This window comes from Misgurnus anguillicaudatus, chromosome 18 (genome assembly GCF_027580225.2).
Source record: "Misgurnus anguillicaudatus chromosome 18, ASM2758022v2, whole genome shotgun sequence".
Taxonomy (NCBI): Eukaryota; Metazoa; Chordata; class Actinopteri; order Cypriniformes; family Cobitidae; genus Misgurnus; species Misgurnus anguillicaudatus.
In genome coordinates, this window is record NC_073354.2 from 10,606,258 (window position 1) to 10,619,364 (window position 13,107).

General features: G+C 38.1%; 1 protein-coding gene across 2 annotated transcripts in view; it reads left to right on the forward strand.

Moving 5' to 3' along the window:
* Window positions 1-13,107, forward strand: part of ches1 (checkpoint suppressor 1) — a 48,800-nt gene that overhangs the window by 6,886 nt on the left and 28,807 nt on the right. The gene's annotated exons all lie outside the window — the stretch shown is intronic.

Genomic DNA, 13,107 nt, shown 5'->3' on the forward strand with positions numbered 1-13,107 from the left:
GAAAAGCATTTAGAATGGCTTGGCAACAGCACTGAGCAAATTTTGCATGCATGCAATTTATATTGCAATTTTACATTTGAGAGGACATGCACAAGGGCATTGCCCTGAAATAGAACCGTGGTGCTACCACATCAGTAATTAGGCTTAACTTATATTTTGGGTTTATGTACCATAGTATTTCCTTCGAAGCTAAATATGAAAAATTCCTTCTCTGCATGTCTTTGTCCCTCCTTCCATTTTTTTTCTTTTTACTCTCTTGTGGACTGTAAAAGTGACGGTGTCAGCTCACTTTCAGAAGAAGTATGAGCGCACCGTCTGGAAGATCTTTCAGACTCTGCACTTCAGAAGAAACCACATGGGCCAAGGAACAGCTTGAGCTGAACGTTTCACTTTTAACATCAAAAGACTCTAAAAGGTGTAAAAGTGTATAATTTTTAAATCCCCTTTTTCCGTTTGATGTACTGAGTCAACTGTAAGTAAGCAGCTTCATTGTCCCACGGTTGCTCTGTGGTGCTTTTAAAATGTTGCTCTGTTTATTTAAACTGAAGTTGAGTAGGATAGAAACATTTATTATAAAGTTCTCGAGGTCTCATAATTGGCCATTTATTTATTGTTGTTTACAGTGATTAAGTTATACTTACTAGCAGATGTGTTTACCTAGGGCTGCACAATTAATCGAAAAGCTAATCGGGATTACAATTACGAGAGAAACAATTACATAATCGCCAAATGCCTCAATTATAGCTGTCCATATGTGCTCATTTCTGTGCATTTCAGCAGTATGTTTGGGCACCAAATACAGTGAATCAGAGATTTTAAAATTTATACGTTGACGTGTCCTTTTGCCATTCGTTTTGGATTTTTTTTTACTAACAACAGCAGCTGCTTTACAGAAAGTTATACGTTTTTTTTACAATTTTACGTATTTTTGTAAAGTCAATTAATCTGCAATAATAATAATAATAATAATTTGTCTTAATCATGCAGCCCTATGTTTACCTATTTTATCCTTAAAAATTTATATAAATGAGTAGGTCTATTATATTTTTTATCTGATTATTTTGATAATTAATTAAGTAATAATTTTTAGTGCACTAATTATTTATTAACTCCATTCCAGGATTATCCACTCTGACAGGCGTTTAAGTTGTTAAAAACTGTTAACATTATACATATAAATGATACATATATCATGTCCGGATCTGTGCTTAAAAAGCACCTATTCATGAATATTAGCTGACGTCACTCACATCTTAAACTTGTCTTCCGCCATTTTGAGTACCTGAAGTGGTCGCAAAAGAACTAGAGGCTATGCCTTCAATATGTTGTGAGCATCAAAATCGCTATTTTTACAACACTAAGAAGGTTTGACACAACATGATACTTTACTCAAAGTATTCACATTCAGAAATCGAGTCTTTATGTCTGGCAAAGATGGCGAGCGGACACCATAACAGCCAAAGTCAGTTGTTCAAAACCTTTCTTTTTAGTAAACTCTGTGTACACAAACAATGTTTTCAATGCTCGCGTTCATGTGTAGAGATCCAGGTGATACTTCGAGCAGTTTCATGTTGTGTCGAGCCTTCTTAGTGTTGTAAAAATAGTGGTAGTTCGGTAGCAGCGGACAGCGGCTGGAAGAACGCATCAGGGATCGAGTAGGCATCACACCCTAACCAAGATTTATTTTTAAAAGTAGCATTTCTTTTTATGACAGTCTAGGTGCGAAATCTTGTCTTTCGTAGCCATTTCCCGTATCCGTAAGAATCATACACAGTAAAAGATAAGAAATCCATAAATCGTAGCAAGCTAGCCAATGCTTGTCAGTAGCCCACTGGTACTCGGCAGGTACTCAAGAACTGAAATGATGTAAAAGGTCACATGACTGATATTCATCAATAGTCCGATTCATGTTTTAAATTTTCCTTTGGTGTGTAAGTGTGTATTAGTACATGTTAATGATATGCAAAAGGTACATACCCCAAAGTAAACAATGACGCGAGTTATCGTCTCCAACGTAAATCTCTTTTCTTGGACTACAACAAACACACGGATTGTAGACAACAGTTTACTTCCTGGGATTGGTGATGTAGACAAGACATTACTCCTGTTAGCAACCGAATCTTTCAAACAAGGTAAGGAGCGTCACGTTTCCGGCTGACGTCAGAGGTATTAAGGTCAATCACAACATACAGATTATCTGGTCAATCAGGGAACACAGATCTTTAAATCTGCGCCTTTCAGGAAGAGAGTGAAATCTGGAGATACAAAAATGTACGGTATGTGGAAAATGTGTTTTTAACCATAAACCACGGGAACACATTGTATTATATCAAATACACAAAATGAAATAGGTGCTCTTTAATTGAAATGGATCTTCAATTGAAACATTTAAGATGCGGTAACTATATCTAGCATATTTGATTTTATTTATGCAGGAACAACATACAACAGCATTGTTTTCACTTCTGATGTAAAATGCTCGAACCCTCGTTTGTAAACGTCCGCTCCTCTGAATACTCGAAACTGTCAATTTTAATTGTGGAATTCTTTAATCAAGTACTCAAATATAACCAAGCAATCGTAAATTGAAGTCACAATATTACTGATAGTACAATAGTACTGATATCTGTGTGACTAAAAATTGTGATTATGGCTTAACCAAGCTTTGGTTTGTCTTTTTTTCAGATTTCTTCCATCTATTTGGGGTTAGGAAGAACCAGTAAATATAACAACCAAATATTTTTCTAAGATCATGTAGCAGTGTATTTGTCCATGTTTGTGTACAACAGGTTCCAGTTACACAGAATTTACTATTATGGTGCAAAGAACAAAAAAAATTGATGTCCACATTTATGGACATCCAGGTCTTAGGAGGTTAATTACACTTTAAAAAATACTTTGTTGCCTTAAAATTTTTTGTTGAATCAACTCGGATTTACAAGTCATTTCAACTTACAGTTATTTATCTTGACTAGAGATGAGTTGTTATTACTGCCGGTGAGTTGTTATAACTTATAAAATTAAGTTGACTTTTCTCAACTATATTTTATAAGTTGTGACAACTCATCTCTGTTGATCTGTTGATTTTTGTTAAATCTGAGTTGATTTAACAAAAAAATTAAGGCAGCAAAGTTTTTTTACAGTGTTAGATAAACTTATTATCAAAGAAAATAAATAGTATCACTAGTGTGCGAATCCCAGCAGGCCTCACATAACGTTTGGTAAACCAATGGTGCGTATTTACAGTATAGCAGGATTGTGTGTTTGATATTCTCAATGGAAGATGGTGAAACTTGTTTGAAAACAATTCTGTTTGGTGTCACGAGTGCTGGGGGAACTAAAGATATCGCCTTTAATTCATCTGTGTTTCAAATTAGCTAGCAGACAGTGAAAGTGTAGGAGGAAGTGTTTGGAGTTATTTTAATGAAACACCTCAGGTGTGCTTTCACGTAAAGGACAGTCACCTCAAAGTACACGTTGTTCGAGGGCAAGCATCTGCTTTCCTGGCAAAACAATTTCCACCAGAAATAAAATCGCATTTATGGATCTAAATGACTTTGTTCCCTTCGTGCAGAGTTTATCATTACACATGCACACAGATTACATCATCGCGTTCTTAGGTACACAGGTCTGCGATGATAACCACCACCAACTGTTTCCCAGTTTTCCAGATCTCCAACTAAATAGGGTCCTCTTTCATTGGGTATCTCTTTACGTACTCTGTTTTATTTATCCAGCCACTTTTTCATGAGTGGGTGGGTCCCTCTGCTCCTGTATGTCTGCCTTTGGTCTGTCTGGACCATGCGTGGGCCTGTTTTTGGCAATGCAAAGGGGAAAAATACCTTCCTGTATGATGTCAGGGCTGAAACACACAAGAGCAAACACAGTCGGAGAGGGGCCCTACGAACAACGGCAGGAATGGGAATCGCTGCATTAGAAGTCGCTGCTTATATTAAGAGTAGTGCGCCATTCATACCTTAATAGCACTTTTGGCTGAGGCTCTCTGGCCACACCATTCATAGCACTGGTCATTTGAGATCTGGCTTCTGATCGGGTTGTAATGAACAGCTGTAGCGGTCATGAGTGCATGATGGGTCTAGTTTCTCGCATGCGAATGCACCTGGCTTTAGTGACATTTCTATGGACAGGACCACTACGGCATGAGTCGACGATATTCTTCCTGATGTTAAATGTATAGAATGAATGCACCTACATTGGCATAAATTGTTTGGCTGACACAAAAAGACCTACAAGAAATTGGAGGGTGTTTTGACATTTTGCTTACTGATTGTTTGTAGGCATCACACGGATATTTTGAAAATGTGGCTCTTTGTGAATATGCAATCTTTTAGTTATATCCTTTTATTGTGTAGGTAGTCATTGTATTATGGAAGGCAGTACATTACTATGATAATGATAAGTTGATGTAGAAGAAGACCAGTTAAAGGCCAGTTTGGCAAGGTTGGGAGACTATAGCTATCTTAGGACAAATTAGACCAATGAATCAGCATATGCTGACATGCAGTACAGTTTTTACCCCGACCCCTTTCAAGAGCAATCATGGGTCAAGGCTTTACAGGGTAACAGTTTATGAACACTTTATTTTATTGTACATGAGAAGCCCTCGGTAAGGGCAAAGAAATCTTTTTACCCCTTTATTGTGATAAATAACTGCCCAAGATTCTTATGGATGAGAGCAAAGCTGATCAGGAAGTGTCGGGTTGAGATCGCTAGCAGCGGTTGGATGCAGACATGCTGACTCCTGTGATTCATGCCATGAATACACAAAAAAATCAGGTATTCACGAAAGCATGCAGCTCATACTCCAAACATCCTAGACTGTGTCCAGAATTCAACGGATACATTTGATTTATGTGTATCGGGTGCTGGACTGTCAACTCTCACGGTACTCTTCTCAACTTCCTTTCCCACCCCTCCTCTCGTGCTTTGTGCACAGATCCGTGGAGGCACGGCCTCTCCCTGGAGCTTCTGTCTAATCATGGTACCATCATCCTTCAGTCACATTACCCTGGCAGAGCCTGTCAAACAGCAGACGCTGGAGGACACGTTGACTTTGGGATGCTGCTAAAGACTGGAGGATGTTGTTTCTGGTGATGGCGAATGGTCAAGTGCCAGAGTAAAAGTTGGGTAACATTACTTGGATGTTCTTCCTTTGGTGTCACCTGCATGAACTAACTTTGGGCTAATGGCGAGCAGCCCGTCCTCCTGGTTTGCTAAAGATAAGTCTTGGTGCCACAGAGGTTTATAACAGTGACACACTCTTGCAGTGGAGATTTGCCATTGGCCCTTTTCGATTCACCTCTGTGCCAAAATCTGTGAGTTTTTTTTTTTTGTGAAAGGCCTGGCAGTCCTATAAACACTCTTAAAGGGATAGTTCACCAAAAAAATTAATTCTCTTATCATTAGTTGTCAAAAGCTTTTATAAATGTCTTTGTTCTGTTAAACTCAAAGGAATAGATTTTGAGCAATGTAGTGAAACTAAGCAGTTTTTGAGCACTATTGAGTATTTTTCCTACTATGGAAGTCAATGGTGCTCCTGCTTTTTGCTTGATTACAAATATCTTCATTTTCTTCAGCAGAACAACAAAATTTGTACAGGCTTAAAACAACTTGAGGATGAGTAAAGTATGACATAAGTAAAACTTTGGTGAACTATCCCTTTAAAGGTGCATTGTGTAACTTTTAGAAGTTATATATAAAATACATAACTATATTGTCAGTGGTGTACACTCACCTAAAGGATTATGAGGAACACCATACTAATACTGTGTTTGACCCCCTTTCGCCTTCAGAACTGCCTTAATTCCACGTGGTATTGATTCAACAAGGTGCTGAAAGCAAATATTGGCCCATATTAATAGGATAGCATCTTGCAATTGATGGAGATTTGTGGGATGCACATCCAGGGCACGAAGCTTCCGTTCCATCACATACCAAAGATGCTCTCTTGGGTTGAGATCTGGAGACTGTGGGGGCCATTTTAATACAGTAAACTCGTTTTCATGCTCAAGAAACCAATTTGAAATGATTTGAACTTTGTGACATGGTGCATTATCCTGCTGGAAGTAGCCATCAGATGGTGGGTACACGGTGGTCATAAAGGGATGGACATGGTTAGAAACAATGCTCAGGTAGGCCGTGGCATTTAAACGATGCCCAATTGGCACTAAGGGGCGCCTAAAGTGTGCCAAGAAAACATCCCCCACACCATTACACCATTGCATTGAGAAATTGGACAGGTGTTTCTAATAATCCTTTAGGTGAGTGTATAGAAATACCATGCTTTATCATGGTAATGGAAATAAAGTGCTGTACGCAGTTAGTTATACTGGATAAAAAGGATCACAAGACCATGTTTCAGGGTCCCGTTATTGTTCAGGTTAATGGCAACAACTGTGTTCATAAAGACAAAAAAAGCCAGGGGCCCTTCTGCAAAATCATTTCTTATCATGTTGCTAATGTATGCTGTGAATTTAGGGGCCCAGGGCCAGCGCTGTTTTAAGCCTTACTTCTGAGAGTAGAGGTCTCCTCTATGCACCAGACTTCACTCAAAGAGCCTCAGGCTCATTGTGGTCGGGTCACCTTCACTAAGCTCAGATCACACAAGGGAACCAGAAAACCGAGAAACAAGGGAGTAAAGCAAAATGAGCGATTTGAAACGTTTCCCTTCCATTGCTAATTGCCTATGGGTGTGAACGGTTCATATGAAACTGACTTGCCCGAGAATCGGTGCGTTTGTGCAGCCGTAAGGAAAGCCCCTCCGGACATCGAACCTTCACCTTGGTGTCTTTGCTTATAGACTTTTCTGAAATTGCTGGGTGAAAAGATAGACCATATATACTTTGATCTTGCGACGGACCAGCTGATTGGATGGCTGTATGTACATGCCCTGGTGTGCCCTAACACGGTTGTCATGGGAACTGAGGAAATGGAAACTAAACAAGTCTTTATTTCGGTGCTGGAAAGGAGAGAGAAACTCTGATCTCTTTTTATGCCCGTGTTGACTTCTAGACAAAGGTCTGTTATTTGTACTCTTCGTACCAGAACTGAACGCTGAAGTCAGAAGTGAGATGGACCTGATTGTTTGAATCCCATGTGTAGTTTGCTTTTGTGAAGAATCTGTGGCTGGTTTTGGGCAATGCAAATTTTTTTATTTAAATTATGTCCATTGAGACTTACACATCATTGACTTACGGTACACAAAAGTTGAAGTTAGTCCCTGTTCAGTTTCATAGTACAAAGAAAATGCAGCATCTTTACCATTTATTTTACAAATTTTCAAGAAATAATGTCACATGGGTGTCAGTCGACATGAGGGTGAGTATACAATGATGACAGAACTGAAGAAATGTTTGTGAACGATAAGAGCGTAAAGCAAGTTTAGTGGCAGCCCCAATAGGACCCAGATCCAGTAGTTTGTTGTCATAGCAACAAAAATTTAGCTGGCCCTTTTCTGTCACATGTAACGTTTTGTGGCAGTGCCACCATGGATACGCAACAAGCAAAAACTGCGTAATGCGTGTGTATGTATCTAAAGAAAACCTTCACATCGTCCTTCTGCCCAGTTTGGCTCTATTGGCCTGCCAATCCATTGCATTCGCAATCGATTGTCTTTTTTCGGCTAATATGTTTTCAGGCCATTAGACGATATTATATCATGTTTCCTTCCAAATGGATCTGTCATTCGTCTACAGTTTATTCCCTAATGAAGAGAGCAGTCACGTACGCTTGGTGTATTTTCACGGAGTATTGACTGTAGATCACAGAGCTCATATTTATAGCCATTTAATTTGATAAGCCTGAGAGAGGGCGATTTTGACATATGTCGCCTGTAGCATAAAGCTCTTCATTGGCATTGACCCCACCCCTCTTTGTGAAGGTAAGGGGATAGCTTAATGTACGTCTTCATCACGTATCAGTATGATACCGAGACATCTCTGACCGAAACCAAATCTCTGAACTTGCCTTTCCTTAGTGTGATGTTGATATGATGTAGCTCACGTTTGGATAATTTGCCTTGCCTGACCCCAGGGAATTTCTGCTCCAGATTGTGAGGCTGGCTAATATCTCGCTCTGTTCCCTTGGATACGGATGCTGTATTAGCCATGCAGCGCTAGCATGGCAGCTGTCAATCAATGCGAGTGAAGAGCATTACAGCTTTGACAGAAAGGCACAGGTGTCAAAGCAGCTCTGAGGCATGACTGCACATTTTCTTCAAGGGCTGCTCAGCTGCATATGCTTTTATTGACTGATTGAATCGCTTTGTCAAAGGGTTGGTGCCCGTGGCGTATCTGTTGACATGATATGTATAAATAGTGTGTGGGGGTACGGGCTGGCATGTGTGAGAGAGTGTTTAAAGTGATGGGCGATGCTGTAGGGAGAGATTACTGGATTACCTACTGTGACTCGGGCAGTGTGTGATAAGTTCTTATTTAGATAAACATCTTCAGATAGCGGCAGGCCTACTTTCTGCTAAAATACAACTTTCCACTAACCTCACTTCACACGCCACACAAACAAGTGAAGCCCACACAAATGCATATGCTGCTGACAGAAGTGGTTTAGCTTTGCCATATGTTTAACTGTGAATGATCGTGAAAGGTTTTTTTTGCGGCACGTTTTCTTAAAAAATGCGATGGAATATGCGGGATATGTATGCAATTTTATGCGATGAAATTGCGGGAACTTGCCAAAACTGTATGAACTTGCAAAAACAGTTTGCAGCTTTTGCAGCTTTTCATTGATGTTCACGTCGCGAAATTACGTCACTTTCTAACGTTCCCATGACAATAGGTGACATGGCTGCGCTTGTGTGTGTAAATGCAACATTTTTCAACTTTCTGCTAAGATATATATTACCTTTTTTACTACAAAAATGCAGAAAAGTCATGCAAGCCCTGCATATTTTGCGAGCAGAAATCTGCAATTTACGCGGCGAAAGTGCGGCGTATTTAAAAAATGCGGGCAACGCATAAATATGCGGACTTTGGCTGATTATGCATTGAATCATGCGATCGCATAATTGCGTTTTCTGGAAGGACTGTTTAATAAAACCAACCTTATCTCGCAAGAATTTTTAAAAATTTGACTTGGTTAATTCCTATGAATTTGTTCACTGTGAAATTTGTGATTATCAGATAAAAGCTTTTAGGCTATGTTTACATTAATGCGTTTATGCTTTAAAACGCGTTACTTTTGCTACGTTTACGCCTTTCATCTACACTACATCACCGTTTTCGACCCTCATAAACGGATTCGTTCGCAAACGCTGAAGACCCTGTTTTAGTTTGAGAACTCAGACGTTGCTCTGAGTGTAAATGAACGTAGACGGAGTCTTATGTGAACGAACAGCTGATATTAACGTGACAGCGCATCATTTTCAAAGTAAAATTATTTTTTTGATGTAAATGTTGGTTTGCAACGGAGGTTTTGCCAAAAATAGTAAACATCTACCAACCAGCTATTATAAACGCTATATCGGATTGTTTTAACATGTATCCTTATAGATAATGTCTGTTTTATATTAATGTTTGAGTATTGTTGGGTTTAATGTGTTTATGTTTTGTTTAAATTTAGTTAGCTTACGAAAGATAGACTGTAATTTTATACGCCATATAGGCGTTGCAAAGGCAAATATGAAGGGAGAATTGTAATGGGTCAGACATTATTTTCCAGTTTAATGTAAGTTTTGTTTGCTACTTTAAAATGAATTTCGTTTCAGATAATTGGTCTCTTAATTTTAATCGATGTTTTGTTGATAAGTTTTGTGAATATAAATTAATAAAAACAATAAACTCAACGTCATTAATATAATGCTCGTTTAGACGCTTGGCTTTTAGCTATTTGTGTGTTGCTAGCGGAGGACGTGCACGGACCTCGCACACTTTTAAAAATTAATGCAATAAGCATTTCTGGTAGGCTAAAGCAATACTTCACCTCTTACTATGTTTGATTAAAGTTTGCATTTGCTGAAATTTATTTTTGCTTCAAGTTCGCTACTGTTTAGAATGCTTTCTTTTTAAATCATAAAGACCTTTCTGTTTAGTCAGTGCTTTAAGTGGCCCAAAAGAGGTGCCGGTACTCTATTTTATTTTTATTTTTTGCTGACTCGACTCCTATATTGAAGGGGTTTTATATTCAGCAGTCAACAGACGACCTTGTAAAAAATAATAAATACTTTTATAAGTTTGTGGATTTGCTTGAGCTAGAAATAGCTACTGAACATAAATAAAATGTGCAAAAGGATTTTGAAAAAATACCATTAGAAAGAGCTACTGTAGAGCTTTTGAACATACATAAAATGTGCAAAAGGTAGATATGTAATTAAAATTTTCAGCATGGTTAAATGCTAAAACTAGTTGTTCAGATAGAAAGAGCTTGAAAAAAAAACTTTAAAATGACACCAAGACCATGTCTATGGGTTCAAGAATAACAAAATACTGGCCATTTGAAACTCGAAAGTCATTTATTTTGTCCCATTGTTTTACATTTTGCGGGTGGTAAAACTACTGTGCACGTTGTTCAAATTCATTGAAATTTCGTTTACTTAGCAATTAAACTAAATGTATATTACAATCTCAAGAATGTTTTCTGCACATCGCCTGAGGAAATCCGAAGTTACGTCGTGAGGAACCAAACTGACAGCCGCGACAGCGGAGATTATCACGTACCTACAAGGCTTGTGTCTGACCTGCAGCTATCATTCTGGCTTTCAGGCAGCGAGTCCTCTGATTCTGACCTTGTTCTTTCACTTGAATGCTTTCTTTTTAAATCATAAAGACCTTTCTGTTTAGTTATAAAATCAAAATTAACCTATTAATCATATTAATATGTTGTAGGGGGGAAATAGAACAGTATAAGACTTTCCCAAACACATTTTTATAGGTTCAAAAATAGTGTCTGTTATAGTTGCCAGCAAAGGACTTTTTGTCAATATCGCACACCCCTAGGCTGCGTAAACGTGCAAAGGTAAGCTATTATTAGAGTAATAAGTTATTTTACACTTATATGCGCATGCCCAGTTACGTGATTGGTCATGTTTCATGCGTTTATGGTGGTGTATAGTGTGGATGAAGATTCTTTTAAAAATGCCAGTATAAACGAGGATCGTTTTCATTTTAAAATGCCGTTTTAAAACGCAAATGCTCTAATGTAAACATGGCCTTAATGTAGACCTTTTACACCCAATGACACTGGGTTGAAAGCAGATCGTACTAAACCGTGCAGATGAGATGGTACAAATTCATACGAATTACCACTTCGTAATATAGTTTGTGTTGAATGAAACTATAAAATAGATTAAATGGTGAGATACACTGTTAACGTAACACTTTATGATGCCATTTTGGCACCACTTTGAGGTTTAAGAGTCCCACTTTTTATTGATTAAAATACAGAACTAGGACAGAAGATGGGGGAATGGGATACGGACACATTCATAGATCAAGACAGTTAGATAATGGCTTGGTTTCACAGACAAGACTTCGCTAAAGTCAGGACTAGACCTTAGTTTAATTAAGATGTTTAAGCGTATTTTATAAACACGCCTTAGAAATGCTTTACTGGTGTGTATATTGAGACAAATCAATGCCACTGGCATATTTTAAGATCTGTCAGTGTAAAGCCTGATTTATAGTCGTGTGTAAGCTCTACGCCACAGCTACGTAGGACCGCAAGTGCTGTGATTGGTCCACCAGAACCCCTCCCGTCAGGTAAAAAAAACTGCGTCATAGGTATTTCCGTTTGCGACGGTGAAAACAAAGATAAGCCAAGTTTAGGAGTGATTTAACTCAAACTGCAACAAAAGTTGCTGTTTATTTACTTCCATCATTGCTGGTCTTCTCAAATCATACACAACAAGTAGCCGTTTCTTCTTCGTTTGTGGGTTAACTTGCCAAGCTGCTTCTTCATTGACGGAAGCGCTGCTACTGTGGTTACACGCATGGATACTGCCTACCAGTGGTCTGCGCGTGTGTTTGCACGTCGACACGGACGACGACGCAAAAGTATAAATGAAAACCGACGTGGAACCTACGCCAACGCGGCTGCACCGTAGGACCTACACACGACTATAATGAGCCCTTAAGTTATTTTCAGTTGATACAGCTCAAACATGTGTTTTAGTCGAGGACTAGCCTTAAGCCTTGTCTGTGAAATTAGGGGGATGTGTATTAACTGTTAGCCTTTAAGAAAGCGGTTGTATAGCTTGTTTTGGTTTTCAATTTATTTTAAAGTTCAACATTTTGATTTCTGTCCCACTAAGGTAAGAGTTTTAGCATTAAGGCCAGGTTTCACAGACAAGGTTTAAATAAAACCAGGACTAGGCCTTAGTTAAATTAGGACGTATAAGCATTTTTTATAAACATGCCTTAGAAAAAAGACGTTACTGGTGTGCATCTTAAGAAAAATCAATGGTACTGTCATATTTTAGGAACTGTATATGCAAGTTATTTTTTGTTGAGGCAGCTTAAACTGTGAACCCGGGTTTAAATGTTAGGATCTCACTTTTATTCTTTATGGAATAATTCACCCAAAAATGAAAAATGCTCTTATAATTTACCTCATGCCATGCCAGATTTATATTTATTATCAGCCTTCAGGTGAACACAATTAAATACTGACTTAAACATGGGATGCTCCATAATTTTTTTTTATTGAATTTACAAAAGAAATTTAAATTATGAATCGTTTGAGAACATGAATGTGACCCTGGACCACAAAACTAGTCTTAAGTGGCACGGGTATATTTGAAGAGCTTGGTTCCAAAACGTGATAAATAGGAAAAAAATAAAAAATAAACTTTACATTATTTTACGCGAAGTCAACGAAAATCGCTACACATTTTTACCGAAATTAGTCAAAATGGATTTATTGCGTTTTGGAACATTCATTTGTAGCAATAGCCAAAAATTAATTTTATGGGTCAAATTTTTTAAAATGTTTTATGCCAAAAAATCATGTGTCAGGAAAATATTTTGTAAATGTCCTATTGTAAATATATAAAAACATTTTTGTGAGTGGATGCAGTTGACAAGGTCCAGATTTTCAAGTAGTTTTTATATCGTCCAAATATTTTCATTTCCTAAC